The 14,995-nt window shown below is 67.8% G+C and overlaps 6 non-coding genes across 6 annotated transcripts; all 6 read right to left on the bottom strand.

Moving 5' to 3' along the window:
- Nucleotides 1–1,507: 1,507 nt before the first annotated feature.
- LOC141411893 (5S ribosomal RNA) lies at nucleotides 1,508–1,626 on the bottom strand. Its single transcript, XR_012436733.1, has one exon. It is a non-coding gene; the product is annotated as a 5S ribosomal RNA (ribosomal RNA).
- A 2,145-nt stretch (nucleotides 1,627–3,771) lies between these two features.
- Nucleotides 3,772–3,890, bottom strand: LOC141411892 (5S ribosomal RNA). Its single transcript, XR_012436732.1, has one exon. It is a non-coding gene; the product is annotated as a 5S ribosomal RNA (ribosomal RNA).
- A 2,145-nt stretch (nucleotides 3,891–6,035) lies between these two features.
- LOC141411891 (5S ribosomal RNA) lies at nucleotides 6,036–6,154 on the bottom strand. Its single transcript, XR_012436731.1, has one exon. It is a non-coding gene; the product is annotated as a 5S ribosomal RNA (ribosomal RNA).
- Nucleotides 6,155–8,302: 2,148 nt separating this feature from the next.
- On the bottom strand, nucleotides 8,303–8,421 carry LOC141411889 (5S ribosomal RNA). The gene has a single exon (XR_012436729.1). It is a non-coding gene; the product is annotated as a 5S ribosomal RNA (ribosomal RNA).
- Nucleotides 8,422–10,566: 2,145 nt separating this feature from the next.
- On the bottom strand, nucleotides 10,567–10,685 carry LOC141411888 (5S ribosomal RNA). Its single transcript, XR_012436728.1, has one exon. It is a non-coding gene; the product is annotated as a 5S ribosomal RNA (ribosomal RNA).
- A 2,145-nt stretch (nucleotides 10,686–12,830) lies between these two features.
- On the bottom strand, nucleotides 12,831–12,949 carry LOC141411887 (5S ribosomal RNA). The gene has a single exon (XR_012436727.1). It is a non-coding gene; the product is annotated as a 5S ribosomal RNA (ribosomal RNA).
- Between the last annotated feature and the right edge of the window lie 2,046 nt (nucleotides 12,950–14,995).

Here is a 14,995-nt window from a genome sequence, read left to right as displayed (position 1 = left end):
CACATCCCTTCCGATCCCGGGTTCCTGCCGGCCTCCCGGGGCGTTTCTCCCAGGCAGGCCTTCGCGGCCACTACACGGGGCTGAGCACTCGAGTCCTCGGGCGTCACGGGGCCCGCGGCCACGCCAAGCACGCACGACTCCCGGGTCTCGTCTGCTCCTGGGTGCCCTGGGCCTCTTCCCTGTGCCGCTGCTGGGTCTTGTGCCCCTGCTTGGCCTCCTTCAGACCCGGCCCCGTGCTACGCGGCCACGTGCTACAGGATCGTGCCAGCAGAACTGGCCCTGGCTGAGCCCCGTACCCACCCTCCTGCCATCCCTGGCCCTGCTAGCAAATGGCAGAGATCCTCTGGCCTCCGAGCCCAGACAAAAATCCTGATGCAGTTGGCCGAGGGGCCGCAAACCAAGGCTTCGCTTGTTCCCGCTCAGGCCCCAGCCATACCCTCTTGTCCTTCGGCTGCTCGTGTGTGGGGTGGGGGAGAGGAGGGTGCGTCCCCGTGCGTGCGTGCGTGGTCTGGGTGTCTCTGCGTGGTGTGTGTGTGTGTGTGTGTGTGTGTTAGATGCCGTGCCTGGTGTAGGTGGGGAAGAGCAAGCCCTCACGCACAGAGCCCCATCACACACTGGGGCCGGGCCGAGGGGGTCAATCTGCTCGGCCTGATTGCGTTGGGCATACATTGCAGAAGGTGGGTTTTCCAAGGCGGAGCAGAGGGTCCCGGCACCTGAGGTTGTCCACGGGGAGAATGTCTGTTCCACGGGGGCAAGCGGTCCCTTCCGTCGTGCCCAAGCCCATGTGACCCCGAAGGCCAGGTGGCCCCGGTCCTTGAGCTGACTGAGGAGTGCTTTGAGACCCGGAGGGTGGCACAGGCGACTGGGCGCCAGCGGCGGCCCTCCCTCCCTTTGAGCGGGACGGGGAGCTGCCGCTGGCATCCGGAGCTCTGGCGGCCTGCGCCCTCTGTCCCTGTGACCGCAGGCTCTGCCGTGGGAGGCGGGATCCCACGTAGAGGTCGCGCGCTGGCTGCCCTGTCTTGGGTTGAGCGACGGAGCGCGACGTGGAGCAGCACCCGACTGAGGCTCCCTGCTTCTCTGTCCCCTGGCGTCTTGCCCTGGACCCAGTGCACCACCTTGTGGCGAGCCCAGGTGTGGCGCGTCCCGCTGTGGGGCCCGCTGGGGTGCAGGACCCACTTTCTCATGGCTTCCGCACGTCCCTCCCCGCCCGCCTGGAGGGCAGTTGGGGAGCGGTCCCCAACGTGGCCTGGGACCAACCTCGCTGGTGACCCGTGTCGCGGGCGCGTGCCCCAGGAGAGTGTGGGGAGGGGAGAGGATTCGGGGACGTAGCTGTGAGGATTCGGTGTGCGTGGGTCTGGCGGGTGGCCCGGACGGGGTCGGGGTCGTGGTCACGGTGGGTCGTTGTGGTGGTGGTGGTGGTGGTGGTGCTGGGGGTGGTGGTGGTGGTGGGGGGGGTGGTGGCGAAGTCCCCGAAGACAAAAGGAGCAGCGAGGGAGGGAGGAGCAAAAGCCTACAGCACCCGGTATTCCCAGGCGGTCTCCCATCCAAGTACTAACCAGGCCCGACCCTGCTTAGCTTCCGAGATCAGACGAGATCGGGCGCGTTCAGGGTGGTATGGCCGTAGACGCTAGCCGCCGCCTCTGGGAGCCCCAAGAGCCTGCCGAGGGCCCCGGCGTGCGTCTCCACGCTGCTCTCCTGGCACGGATGGGAGTCCGGGTGGGGGCTGGCAGCCCGGGGCCAGCGGCCAGAGGCCCCGCGTGCCTGCTCGGGCAGCCGGTCTCGCCCAGGTGGCCGCTGGGTGGCTTTCTTCCCGAGGTGTCCTGCTGCCAGGACGAGGGTCAAGTTTTCTCGGGGGAAAATTTCTCAGTGCTCTCGGGCGCTTGTTCTTCTGGGAATGTCCACTGCTGTGGCCAAGGCGGGGGACGCACAGCTCGGGCCAGGGCAAGCAGCCGCCCTCCTCCGTCGCCTCCTGGAGCCGTATCCTTGGGTGGGTGCGTGGCTCCCAGCGGAGGTCTCGGGGACCCTTCCGGTCCTCTTCGTCCGGAAAGCGCCACTGCCCCTCCAGCCCATCAGGAAAACGGCAGCCGCGCCCTTCGCCGACCCGCTCCGCCCTCCTCCACACTCAGGGCCTGGGGCTGCGGGGCTGAATCGTGAGGCTTTCCAGCCCAGGACTTCACCTCTGGCCCCTTTCACACCCGGGATCTTGGGAAGAAGAAACAAAACCAAACACAGCCAAAGCCATCTCCTCCGACCCGGGGCCCCTCCACATCCCTTCCGATCCCGGGTTCCTGCCGGCCTCCCGGGGCGTTTCTCCCAGGCAGGCCTTCGCGGCCACTACACGGGGCTGAGCACTCGAGTCCTCGGGCGTCACGGGGCCCGCGGCCACGCCAAGCACGCACGACTCCCGGGTCTCGTCTGCTCCTGGGTGCCCTGGGCCTCTTCCCTGTGCCGCTGCTGGGTCTTGTGCCCCTGCTTGGCCTCCTTCAGACCCGGCCCCGTGCTACGCGGACACGTGCTACAGGATCGTGCCAGCAGAACTGGCCCTGGCTGAGCCCCGTACCCACCCTCCTGCCATCCCTGGCCCTGCTAGCAAATGGCAGAGATCCTCTGGCCTCCGAGCCCAGACAAAAATCCTGATGCAGTTGGCCGAGGGGCCGCAAACCAAGGCTTCGCTTGTTCCCACTCAGGCCCCAGCCATACCCTCTTGTCCTTCGGCTGCTCGTGTGTGGGGTGGGGGAGAGGAGGGTGCGTCCCCGTGCGTGCGTGCGTGGTCTGGGTGTCTCTGCGTGGTGTGTGTGTGTGTGTGTGTGTGTGTTAGATGCCGTGCCTGGTGTAGGTGGGGAAGAGCAAGCCCTCACGCACAGAGCCCCATCACACACTGGGGCCGGGCCGAGGGGGTCAATCTGCTCGGCCTGATTGCGTTGGGCATACATTGCAGAAGGTGGGTTTTCCAAGGCGGAGCAGAGGGTCCCGGCACCTGAGGTTGTCCACGGGGAGAATGTCTGTTCCACGGGGGCAAGCGGTCCCTTCCGTCGTGCCCAAGCCCATGTCACCCCGAAGGCCAGGTGGCCCCGGTCCTTGAGCTGACTGAGGAGTGCTTTGAGACCCGGAGGGTGGCACAGGCGACTGGGCGCCAGCGGCGGCCCTCCCTCCCTTTGAGCGGGACGGGGAGCTGCCGCTGGCATCCGGAGCTCTGGCGGCCTGCGCCCTCTGTCCCTGTGACCGCAGGCTCTGCCGTGGGAGGCGGGATCCCACGTAGAGGTCGCGCGCTGGCTGCCCTGTCTTGGGTTGAGCGACGGAGCGCGACGTGGAGCAGCACCCGACTGAGGCTCCCTGCTTCTCTGTCCCCTGGCGTCTTGCCCTGGACCCAGTGCACCACCTTGTGGCGAGCCCAGGTGTGGCGCGTCCCGCTGTGGGGCCCGCTGGGGTGCAGGACCCACTTTCTCATGGCTTCCGCACGTCCCTCCCCGCCCGCCTGGAGGGCAGTTGGGGAGCGGTCCCCAACGTGGCCTGGGACCAACCTCGCTGGTGACCCGTGTCGCGGGCACGCGCCCCAGGAGAGTGTGGGGAGGGGAGAGGATTCGGGGACGTAGCTGTGAGGATTCGGTGTGCGTGGGTCTGGCGGGTGGCCCGGACGGGGTCGGGGTCGTGGTCACGGTGGGTCGTTGTGGTGGTGGTGGTGGTGGTGGTGCTGGGGGTGGTGGTGGTGGTGGGGGGGGTGGTGGCGAAGTCCCCGAAGACAAAAGGAGCAGCGAGGGAGGGAGGAGCAAAAGCCTACAGCACCCGGTATTCCCAGGCGGTCTCCCATCCAAGTACTAACCAGGCCCGACCCTGCTTAGCTTCCGAGATCAGACGAGATCGGGCGCGTTCAGGGTGGTATGGCCGTAGACGCTAGCCGCCGCCTCCGGGAGCCCCAAGAGCCTGCCGAGGGCCCCGGCGTGCGTCTCCACGCTGCTCTCCTGGCACGGCTGGGAGTCCGGGTGGGGGCTGGCAGCCCGGGGCCAGCGGCCAGAGGCCCCGCGCGCCTGCTCGGGCAGCCGGTCTCGCCCAGGTGGCCGCTGGGTGGCTTTCTTCCCGAGGTGTCCTGCTGCCAGGACGAGGGTCAAGTTTTCTCGGGGGAAAATTTCTCAGTGCTCTCGGGCGCTTGTTCTTCTGGGAATGTCCACTGCTGTGGCCAAGGCGGGGGACGCACAGCTCGGGCCAGGGCAAGCAGCCGCCCTCCTCCGTCGCCTCCTGGAGCCGTATCCTTGGGTGGGTGCGTGGCTCCCAGCGGAGGTCTCGGGGACCCTTCCGGTCCTCTTCGTCCGGAAAGCGCCACTGCCCCTCCAGCCCATCAGGAAAACGGCAGCCGCGCCCTTCGCCGACCCGCTCCGCCCTCCTCCACACTCAGGGCCTGGGGCTGCGGGGCTGAATGGTGAGGCTTTCCAGCCCAGGACTTCACCTCTGGCCCCTTTCACACCCGGGATCTTGGGAAGAAGAAACAAAACCAAACACAGCCAAAGCCATCTCCTCCGACCCGGGGCCCCTCCACATCCCTTCCGATCCCGGGTTCCTGCCGGCCTCCCGGGGCGTTTCTCCCAGGCAGGCCTTCGCGGCCACTACACGGGGCTGAGCACTCGAGTCCTCGGGCGTCACGGGGCCCGCGGCCACGCCAAGCACGCACGACTCCCGGGTCTCGTCTGCTCCTGGGTGCCCTGGGCCTCTTCCCTGTGCCGCTGCTGGGTCTTGTGCCCCTGCTTGGCCTCCTTCAGACCCGGCCCCGTGCTACGCGGCCACGTGCTACAGGATCGTGCCAGCAGAACTGGCCCTGGCTGAGCCCCGTACCCACCCTCCTGCCATCCCTGGCCCTGCTAGCAAATGGCAGAGATCCTCTGGCCTCCGAGCCCAGACAAAAATCCTGATGCAGTTGGCCGAGGGGCCGCAAACCAAGGCTTCGCTTGTTCCCGCTCAGGCCCCAGCCATACCCTCTTGTCCTTCGGCTGCTCGTGTGTGGGGTGGGGGAGAGGAGGGTGCGTCCCCGTGCGTGCGTGCGTGGTCTGGGTGTCTCTGCGTGGTGTGTGTGTGTGTGTGTGTGTGTGTTAGATGCCGTGCCAGGTGTAGGTGGGGAAGAGCAAGCCCTCACGCACAGAGCCCCATCACACACTGGGGCCGGGCCGAGGGGGTCAATCTGCTCGGCCTGATTGCGTTGGGCATACATTGCAGAAGGTGGGTTTTCCAAGGCGGAGCAGAGGGTCCCGGCACCTGAGGTTGTCCACGGGGAGAATGTCTGTTCCACGGGGGCAAGCGGTCCCTTCCGTCGTGCCCAAGCCCATGTGACCCCGAAGGCCAGGTGGCCCCGGTCCTTGAGCTGACTGAGGAGTGCTTTGAGACCCGGAGGGTGGCACAGGCGACTGGGCGCCAGCGGCGGCCCTCCCTCCCTTTGAGCGGGACGGGGAGCTGCCGCTGGCATCCGGAGCTCTGGCGGCCTGCTCCCTCTGTCCCTGTGACCGCAGGCTCTGCCGTGGGAGGCGGGATCCCACGTAGAGGTCGCGCGCTGGCTGCCCTGTCTTGGGTTGAGCGACGGAGCGCGACGTGGAGCAGCACCCGACTGAGGCTCCCTGCTTCTCTGTCCCCTGGCGTCTTGCCCTGGACCCAGTGCACCACCTTGTGGCGAGCCCAGGTGTGGCGCGTCCCGCTGTGGGGCCCGCTGGGGTGCAGGACCCACTTTCTCATGGCTTCCGCACGTCCCTCCCCGCCCGCCTGGAGGGCAGTTGGGGAGCGGTCCCCAACGTGGCCTGGGACCAACCTCGCTGGTGACCCGTGTCGCGGGCGCGCGCCCCAGGAGAGTGTGGGGAGGGGAGAGGATTCGGGGACGTAGCTGTGAGGATTCGGTGTGCGTGGGTCTGGCGGGTGGCCCGGACGGGGTCGGGGTCGTGGTCACGGTGGGTCGTTGTGGTGGTGGTGGTGGTGGTGGTGCTGGGGGTGGTGGTGGTGGTGGGGGGGGTGGTGGCGAAGTCCCCGAAGACAAAAGGAGCAGCGAGGGAGGGAGGAGCAAAAGCCTACAGCACCCGGTATTCCCAGGCGGTCTCCCATCCAAGTACTAACCAGGCCCGACCCTGCTTAGCTTCCGAGATCAGACGAGATCGGGCGCGTTCAGGGTGGTATGGCCGTAGACGCTAGCCGCCGCCTCCGGGAGCCCCAAGAGCCTGCCGAGGGCCCCGGCGTGCGTCTCCACGCTGCTCTCCTGGCACGGCTGGGAGTCCGGGTGGGGGCTGGCAGCCCGGGGCCAGCGGCCAGAGGCCCCGCGCGCCTGCTCGGGCAGCCGGTCTCGCCCAGGTGGCCGCTGGGTGGCTTTCTTCCCGAGGTGTCCTGCTGCCAGGACGAGGGTCAAGTTTTCTCGGGGGAAAATTTCTCAGTGCTCTCGGGCGCTTGTTCTTCTGGGAATGTCCACTGCTGTGGCCAAGGCGGGGGACGCACAGCTCGGGCCAGGGCAAGCAGCCGCCCTCCTCCGTCGCCTCCTGGAGCCGTATCCTTGGGTGGGTGCGTGGCTCCCAGCGGAGGTCTCGGGGACCCTTCCGGTCCTCTTCGTCCGGAAAGCGCCACTGCCCCTCCAGCCCATCAGGAAAACGGCAGCCGCGCCCTTCGCCGACCCGCTCCGCCCTCCTCCACACTCAGGGCCTGGGGCTGCGGGGCTGAATCGTGAGGCTTTCCAGCCCAGGACTTCACCTCTGGCCCCTTTCACACCCGGGATCTTGGGAAGAAGAAACAAAACCAAACACAGCCAAAGCCATCTCCTCCGACCCGGGGCCCCTCCACATCCCTTCCGATCCCGGGTTCCTGCCGGCCTCCCGGGGCGTTTCTCCCAGGCAGGCCTTCGCGGCCACTACACGGGGCTGAGCACTCGAGTCCTCGGGCGTCACGGGGCCCGCGGCCACGCCAAGCACGCACAACTCCCGGGTCTCGTCTGCTCCTGGGTGCCCTGGGCCTCTTCCCTGTGCCGCTGCTGGGTCTTGTGCCCCTGCTTGGCCTCCTTCAGACCCGGCCCCGTGCTACGCGGCCACGTGCTACAGGATCGTGCCAGCAGAACTGGCCCTGGCTGAGCCCCGTACCCACCCTCCTGCCATCCCTGGCCCTGCTAGCAAATGGCAGAGATCCTCTGGCCTCCGAGCCCAGACAAAAATCCTGATGCAGTTGGCCGAGGGGCCGCAAACCAAGGCTTCGCTTGTTCCCGCTCAGGCCCCAGCCATACCCTCTTGTCCTTCGGCTGCTCGTGTGTGGGGTGGGGGAGAGGAGGGTGCGTCCCCGTGCGTGCGTGCGTGGTCTGGGTGTCTCTGCGTGGTGTGTGTGTGTGTGTGTGTGTGTGTTAGATGCCGTGCCAGGTGTAGGTGGGGAAGAGCAAGCCCTCACGCACAGAGCCCCATCACACACTGGGGCCGGGCCGAGGGGGTCAATCTGCTCGGCCTGATTGCGTTGGGCATACATTGCAGAAGGTGGGTTTTCCAAGGCGGAGCAGAGGGTCCCGGCACCTGAGGTTGTCCACGGGGAGAATGTCTGTTCCACGGGGGCAAGCGGTCCCTTCCGTCGTGCCCAAGCCCATGTGACCCCGAAGGCCAGGTGGCCCCGGTCCTTGAGCTGACTGAGGAGTGCTTTGAGACCCGGAGGGTGGCACAGGCGACTGGGCGCCAGCGGCGGCCCTCCCTCCCTTTGAGCGGGACGGGGAGCTGCCGCTGGCATCCGGAGCTCTGGCGGCCTGCGCCCTCTGTCCCTGTGACCGCAGGCTCTGCCGTGGGAGGCGGGATCCCACGTAGAGGTCGCGCGCTGGCTGCCCTGTCTTGGGTTGAGCGACGGAGCGCGACGTGGAGCAGCACCCGACTGAGGCTCCCTGCTTCTCTGTCCCCTGGCGTCTTGCCCTGGACCCAGTGCACCACCTTGTGGCGAGCCCAGGTGTGGCGCGTCCCGCTGTGGGGCCCGCTGGGGTGCAGGACCCACTTTCTCATGGCTTCCGCACGTCCCTCCCCGCCCGCCTGGAGGGCAGTTGGGGAGCGGTCCCCAACGTGGCCTGGGACCAACCTCGCTGGTGACCCGTGTCGCGGGCGCGCGCCCCAGGAGAGTGTGGGGAGGGGAGAGGATTCGGGGACGTAGCTGTGAGGATTCGGTGTGCGTGGGTCTGGCGGGTGGCCCGGACGGGGTCGGGGTCGTGGTCACGGTGGGTCGTTGTGGTGGTGGTGGTGGTGGTGGTGGTGCTGGGGGTGGTGGTGGTGGTGGGGGGGGTGGTGGCGAAGTCCCCGAAGACAAAAGGAGCAGCGAGGGAGGGAGGAGCAAAAGCCTACAGCACCCGGTATTCCCAGGCGGTCTCCCATCCAAGTACTAACCAGGCCCGACCCTGCTTAGCTTCCGAGATCAGACGAGATCGGGCGCGTTCAGGGTGGTATGGCCGTAGACGCTAGCCGCCGCCTCCGGGAGCCCCAAGAGCCTGCCGAGGGCCCCGGCGTGCGTCTCCACGCTGCTCTCCTGGCACGGCTGGGAGTCCGGGTGGGGGCTGGCAGCCCGGGGCCAGCGGCCAGAGGCCCCGCGCGCCTGCTCGGGCAGCCGGTCTCGCCCAGGTGGCCGCTGGGTGGCTTTCTTCCCGAGGTGTCCTGCTGCCAGGACGAGGGTCAAGTTTTCTCGGGGGAAAATTTCTCAGTGCTCTCGGGCGCTTGTTCTTCTGGGAATGTTCACTGCTGTGGCCAAGGCGGGGGACGCACAGCTCGGGCCAGGGCAAGCAGCCGCCCTCCTCCGTCGCCTCCTGGAGCCGTATCCTTGGGTGGGTGCGTGGCTCCCAGCGGAGGTCTCGGGGACCCTTCCGGTCCTCTTCGTCCGGAAAGCGCCACTGCCCCTCCAGCCCATCAGGAAAACGGCAGCCGCGCCCTTCGCCGACCCGCTCCGCCCTCCTCCACACTCAGGGCCTGGGGCTGCGGGGCTGAATCGTGAGGCTTTCCAGCCCAGGACTTCACCTCTGGCCCCTTTCACACCCGGGATCTTGGGAAGAAGAAACAAAACCAAACACAGCCAAAGCCATCTCCTCCGACCCGGGGCCCCTCCACATCCCTTCCGATCCCGGGTTCCTGCCGGCCTCCCGGGGCGTTTCTCCCAGGCAGGCCTTCGCGGCCACTACACGGGGCTGAGCACTCGAGTCCTCGGGCGTCACGGGGCCCGCGGCCACGCCAAGCACGCACGACTCCCGGGTCTCGTCTGCTCCTGGGTGCCCTGGGCCTCTTCCCTGTGCCGCTGCTGGGTCTTGTGCCCCTGCTTGGCCTCCTTCAGACCCGGCCCCGTGCTACGCGGCCACGTGCTACAGGATCGTGCCAGCAGAACTGGCCCTGGCTGAGCCCCGTACCCACCCTCCTGCCATCCCTGGCCCTGCTAGCAAATGGCAGAGATCCTCTGGCCTCCGAGCCCAGACAAAAATCCTGATGCAGTTGGCCGAGGGGCCGCAAACCAAGGCTTCGCTTGTTCCCGCTCAGGCCCCAGCCATACCCTCTTGTCCTTCGGCTGCTCGTGTGTGGGGTGGGGGAGAGGAGGGTGCGTCCCCGTGCGTGCGTGCGTGGTCTGGGTGTCTCTGCGTGGTGTGTGTGTGTGTGTGTGTGTGTGTTAGATGCCGTGCCTGGTGTAGGTGGGGAAGAGCAAGCCCTCACGCACAGAGCCCCATCACACACTGGGGCCGGGCCGAGGGGGTCAATCTGCTCGGCCTGATTGCGTTGGGCATACATTGCAGAAGGTGGGTTTTCCAAGGCGGAGCAGAGGGTCCCGGCACCTGAGGTTGTCCACGGGGAGAATGTCTGTTCCACGGGGGCAAGCGGTCCCTTCCGTCGTGCCCAAGCCCATGTGACCCCGAAGGCCAGGTGGCCCCGGTCCTTGAGCTGACTGAGGAGTGCTTTGAGACCCGGAGGGTGGCACAGGCGACTGGGCGCCAGCGGCGGCCCTCCCTCCCTTTGAGCGGGACGGGGAGCTGCCGCTGGCATCCGGAGCTCTGGCGGCCTGCGCCCTCTGTCCCTGTGACCGCAGGCTCTGCCGTGGGAGGCGGGATCCCACGTAGAGGTCGCGCGCTGGCTGCCCTGTCTTGGGTTGAGCGACGGAGCGCGACGTGGAGCAGCACCCGACTGAGGCTCCCTGCTTCTCTGTCCCCTGGCGTCTTGCCCTGGACCCAGTGCACCACCTTGTGGCGAGCCCAGGTGTGGCGCGTCCCGCTGTGGGGCCCGCTGGGGTGCAGGACCCACTTTCTCATGGCTTCCGCACGTCCCTCCCCGCCCGCCTGGAGGGCAGTTGGGGAGCGGTCCCCAACGTGGCCTGGGACCAACCTCGCTGGTGACCCGTGTCGCGGGCGCGCGCCCCAGGAGAGTGTGGGGAGGGGAGAGGATTCGGGGACGTAGCTGTGAGGATTCGGTGTGCGTGGGTCTGGCGGGTGGCCCGGACGGGGTCGGGGTCGTGGTCACGGTGGGTCGTTGTGGTGGTGGTGGTGGTGGTGGTGCTGGGGGTGGTGGTGGTGGTGGGGGGGGTGGTGGCGAAGTCCCCGAAGACAAAAGGAGCAGCGAGGGAGGGAGGAGCAAAAGCCTACAGCACCCGGTATTCCCAGGCGGTCTCCCATCCAAGTACTAACCAGGCCCGACCCTGCTTAGCTTCCGAGATCAGACGAGATCGGGCGCGTTCAGGGTGGTATGGCCGTAGACGCTAGCCGCCGCCTCCGGGAGCCCCAAGAGCCTGCCGAGGGCCCCGGCGTGCGTCTCCACGCTGCTCTCCTGGCACGGCTGGGAGTCCGGGTGGGGGCTGGCAGCCCGGGGCCAGCGGCCAGAGGCCCCGCGCGCCTGCTCGGGCAGCCGGTCTCGCCCAGGTGGCCGCTGGGTGGCTTTCTTCCCGAGGTGTCCTGCTGCCAGGACGAGGGTCAAGTTTTCTCGGGGGAAAATTTCTCAGTGCTCTCGGGCGCTTGTTCTTCTGGGAATGTCCACTGCTGTGGCCAAGGCGGGGGACGCACAGCTCGGGCCAGGGCAAGCAGCCGCCCTCCTCCGTCGCCTCCTGGAGCCGTATCCTTGGGTGGGTGCGTGGCTCCCAGCGGAGGTCTCGGGGACCCTTCCGGTCCTCTTCGTCCGGAAAGCGCCACTGCCCCTCCAGCCCATCAGGAAAACGGCAGCCGCGCCCTTCGCCGACCCGCTCCGCCCTCCTCCACACTCAGGGCCTGGGGCTGCGGGGCTGAATGGTGAGGCTTTCCAGCCCAGGACTTCACCTCTGGCCCCTTTCACACCCGGGATCTTGGGAAGAAGAAACAAAACCAAACACAGCCAAAGCCATCTCCTCCGACCCGGGGCCCCTCCACATCCCTTCCGATCCCGGGTTCCTGCCGGCCTCCCGGGGCGTTTCTCCCAGGCAGGCCTTCGCGGCCACTACACGGGGCTGAGCACTCGAGTCCTCGGGCGTCACGGGGCCCGCGGCCACGCCAAGCACGCACGACTCCCGGGTCTCGTCTGCTCCTGGGTGCCCTGGGCCTCTTCCCTGTGCCGCTGCTGGGTCTTGTGCCCCTGCTTGGCCTCCTTCAGACCCGGCCCCGTGCTACGCGGCCACGTGCTACAGGATCGTGCCAGCAGAACTGGCCCTGGCTGAGCCCCGTACCCACCCTCCTGCCATCCCTGGCCCTGCTAGCAAATGGCAGAGATCCTCTGGCCTCCGAGCCCAGACAAAAATCCTGATGCAGTTGGCCGAGGGGCCGCAAACCAAGGCTTCGCTTGTTCCCGCTCAGGCCCCAGCCATACCCTCTTGTCCTTCGGCTGCTCGTGTGTGGGGTGGGGGAGAGGAGGGTGCGTCCCCGTGCGTGCGTGCGTGGTCTGGGTGTCTCTGCGTGGTGTGTGTGTGTGTGTGTGTGTGTGTTAGATGCCGTGCCTGGTGTAGGTGGGGAAGAGCAAGCCCTCACGCACAGAGCCCCATCACACACTGGGGCCGGGCCGAGGGGGTCAATCTGCTCGGCCTGATTGCGTTGGGCATACATTGCAGAAGGTTTGTTTTCCAAGGCGGAGCAGAGGGTCCCGGCACCTGAGGTTGTCCACGGGGAGAATGTCTGTTCCACGGGGGCAAGCGGTCCCTTCCGTCGTGCCCAAGCCCATGTGACCCCGAAGGCCAGGTGGCCCCGGTCCTTGAGCTGACTGAGGAGTGCTTTGAGACCCGGAGGGTGGCACAGGCGACTGGGCGCCAGCGGCGGCCCTCCCTCCCTTTGAGCGGGACGGGGAGCTGCCGCTGGCATCCGGAGCTCTGGCGGCCTGCGCCCTCTGTCCCTGTGACCGCAGGCTCTGCCGTGGGAGGCGGGATCCCACGTAGAGGTCGCGCGCTGGCTGCCCTGTCTTGGGTTGAGCGACGGAGGGCGACGTGGAGCAGCACCCGACTGAGGCTCCCTGCTTCTCTGTCCCCTGGCGTCTTGCCCTGGACCCAGTGCACCACCTTGTGGCGAGCCCAGGTGTGGCGCGTCCCGCTGTGGGGCCCGCTGGGGTGCAGGACCCACTTTCTCATGGCTTCCGCACGTCCCTCCCCGCCCGCCTGGAGGGCAGTTGGGGAGCGGTCCCCAACGTGGCCTGGGACCAACCTCGCTGGTGACCCGTGTCGCGGGCGCGCGCCCCAGGAGAGTGTGGGGAGGGGAGAGGATTCGGGGACGTAGCTGTGAGGATTCGGTGTGCGTGGGTCTGGCGGGTGGCCCGGACGGGGTCGGGGTCGTGGTCACGGTGGGTCGTTGTGGTGGTGGTGGTGGTGGTGGTGCTGGGGGTGGTGGTGGTGGTGGGGGGGGTGGTGGCGAAGTCCCCGAAGACAAAAGGAGCAGCGAGGGAGGGAGGAGCAAAAGCCTACAGCACCCGGTATTCCCAGGCGGTCTCCCATCCAAGTACTAACCAGGCCCGACCCTGCTTAGCTTCCGAGATCAGACGAGATCGGGCGCGTTCAGGGTGGTATGGCCGTAGACGCTAGCCGCCGCCTCCGGGAGCCCCAAGAGCCTGCCGAGGGCCCCGGCGTGCGTCTCCACGCTGCTCTCCTGGCACGGCTGGGAGTCCGGGTGTGGGCTGGCAGCCCGGGGCCAGCGGCCAGAGGCCCCGCGCGCCTGCTCGGGCAGCCGGTCTCGCCCAGGTGGCCGCTGGGTGGCTTTCTTCCCGAGGTGTCCTGCTGCCAGGACGAGGGTCAAGTTTTCTCGGGGGAAAATTTCTCAGTGCTCTCGGGCGCTTGTTCTTCTGGGAATGTCCACTGCTGTGGCCAAGGCGGGGGACGCACAGCTCAGGCCAGGGCAAGCAGCCGCCCTCCTCCGTCACCTCCTGGAGCCGTATCCTTGGGTGGGTGCGTGGCTCCCAGCGGAGGTCTCGGGGACCCTTCCGGTCCTCTTCGTCCGGAAAGCGCCACTGCCCCTCCAGCCCATCAGGAAAACGGCAGCCGCGCCCTTCGCCGACCCGCTCCGCCCTCCTCCACACTCAGGGCCTGGGGCTGCGGGGCTGAATGGTGAGGCTTTCCAGCCCAGGACTTCACCTCTGGCCCCTTTCACACCCGGGATCTTGGGAAGAAGAAACAAAACCAAACACAGCCAAAGCCATCTCCTCCGACCCGGGGCCCCTCCACATCCCTTCCGATCCCGGGTTCCTGCCGGCCTCCCGGGGCGTTTCTCCCAGGCAGGCCTTCGCGGCCACTACACGGGGCTGAGCACTCGAGTCCTCGGGCGTCACGGGGCCCGCGGCCACGCCAAGCACGCACGACTCCCGGGTCTCGTCTGCTCCTGGGTGCCCTGGGCCTCTTCCCTGTGCCGCTGCTGGGTCTTGTGCCCCTGCTTGGCCTCCTTCAGACCCGGCCCCGTGCTACGCGGCCACGTGCTACAGGATCGTGCCAGCAGAACTGGCCCTGGCTGAGCCCCGTACCCACCCTCCTGCCATCCCTGGCCCTGCTAGCAAATGGCAGAGATCCTCTGGCCTCCGAGCCCAGACAAAAATCCTGATGCAGTTGGCCGAGGGGCCGCAAACCAAGGCTTCGCTTGTTCCCGCTCAGGCCCCAGCCATACCCTCTTGTCCTTCGGCTGCTCGTGTGTGGGGTGGGGGAGAGGAGGGTGCGTCCCCGTGCGTGCGTGCGTGGTCTGGGTGTCTCTGCGTGGTGTGTGTGTGTGTGTGTGTGTGTGTTAGATGCCGTGCCTGGTGTAGGTGGGGAAGAGCAAGCCCTCACGCACAGAGCCCCATCACACACTGGGGCCGGGCCGAGGGGGTCAATCTGCTCGGCCTGATTGCGTTGGGCATACATTGCAGAAGGTGGGTTTTCCAAGGCGGAGCAGAGGGTCCCGGCACCTGAGGTTGTCCACGGGGAGAATGTCTGTTCCACGGGGGCAAGCGGTCCCTTCCGTCGTGCCCAAGCCCATGTGACCCCGAAGGCCAGGTGGCCCCGGTCCTTGAGCTGACTGAGGAGTGCTTTGAGACCCGGAGGGTGGCACAGGCGACTGGGCGCCAGCGGCGGCCCTCCCTCCCTTTGAGCGGGACGGGGAGCTGCCGCTGGCATCCGGAGCTCTGGCGGCCTGCGCCCTCTGTCCCTGTGACCGCAGGCTCTGCCGTGGGAGGCGGGATCCCACGTAGAGGTCGCGCGCTGGCTGCCCTGTCTTGGGTTGAGCGACGGAGGGCGACGTGGAGCAGCACCCGACTGAGGCTCCCTGCTTCTCTGTCCCCTGGCGTCTTGCCCTGGACCCAGTGCACCACCTTGTGGCGAGCCCAGGTGTGGCGCGTCCCGCTGTGGGGCCCGCTGGGGTGCAGGACCCACTTTCTCATGGCTTCCGCACGTCCCTCCCCGCCCGCCTGGAGGGCAGTTGGGGAGCGGTCCCCAACGTGGCCTGGGACCAACCTCGCTGGTGACCCGTGTCGCGGGCGCGCGCCCCAGGAGAGTGTGGGGAGGGGAGAGGATTCGGGGACGTAGCTGTGAGGATTCGGTGTGCGTGGGTCTGGCGGGTGGCCCGGACCGGGTCGGGGTCGTGGTCACGGTGGGTCGTTGTGGT

This window comes from Castor canadensis, chromosome 10, assembly GCF_047511655.1.
Source record: "Castor canadensis chromosome 10, mCasCan1.hap1v2, whole genome shotgun sequence".
In the NCBI taxonomy this organism is placed as follows: domain Eukaryota; kingdom Metazoa; phylum Chordata; class Mammalia; order Rodentia; family Castoridae; genus Castor; species Castor canadensis.
The sequence above is the reverse complement of the archived record's forward strand: the minus strand, read 5'-3'. Positions and strand labels throughout refer to the sequence as shown.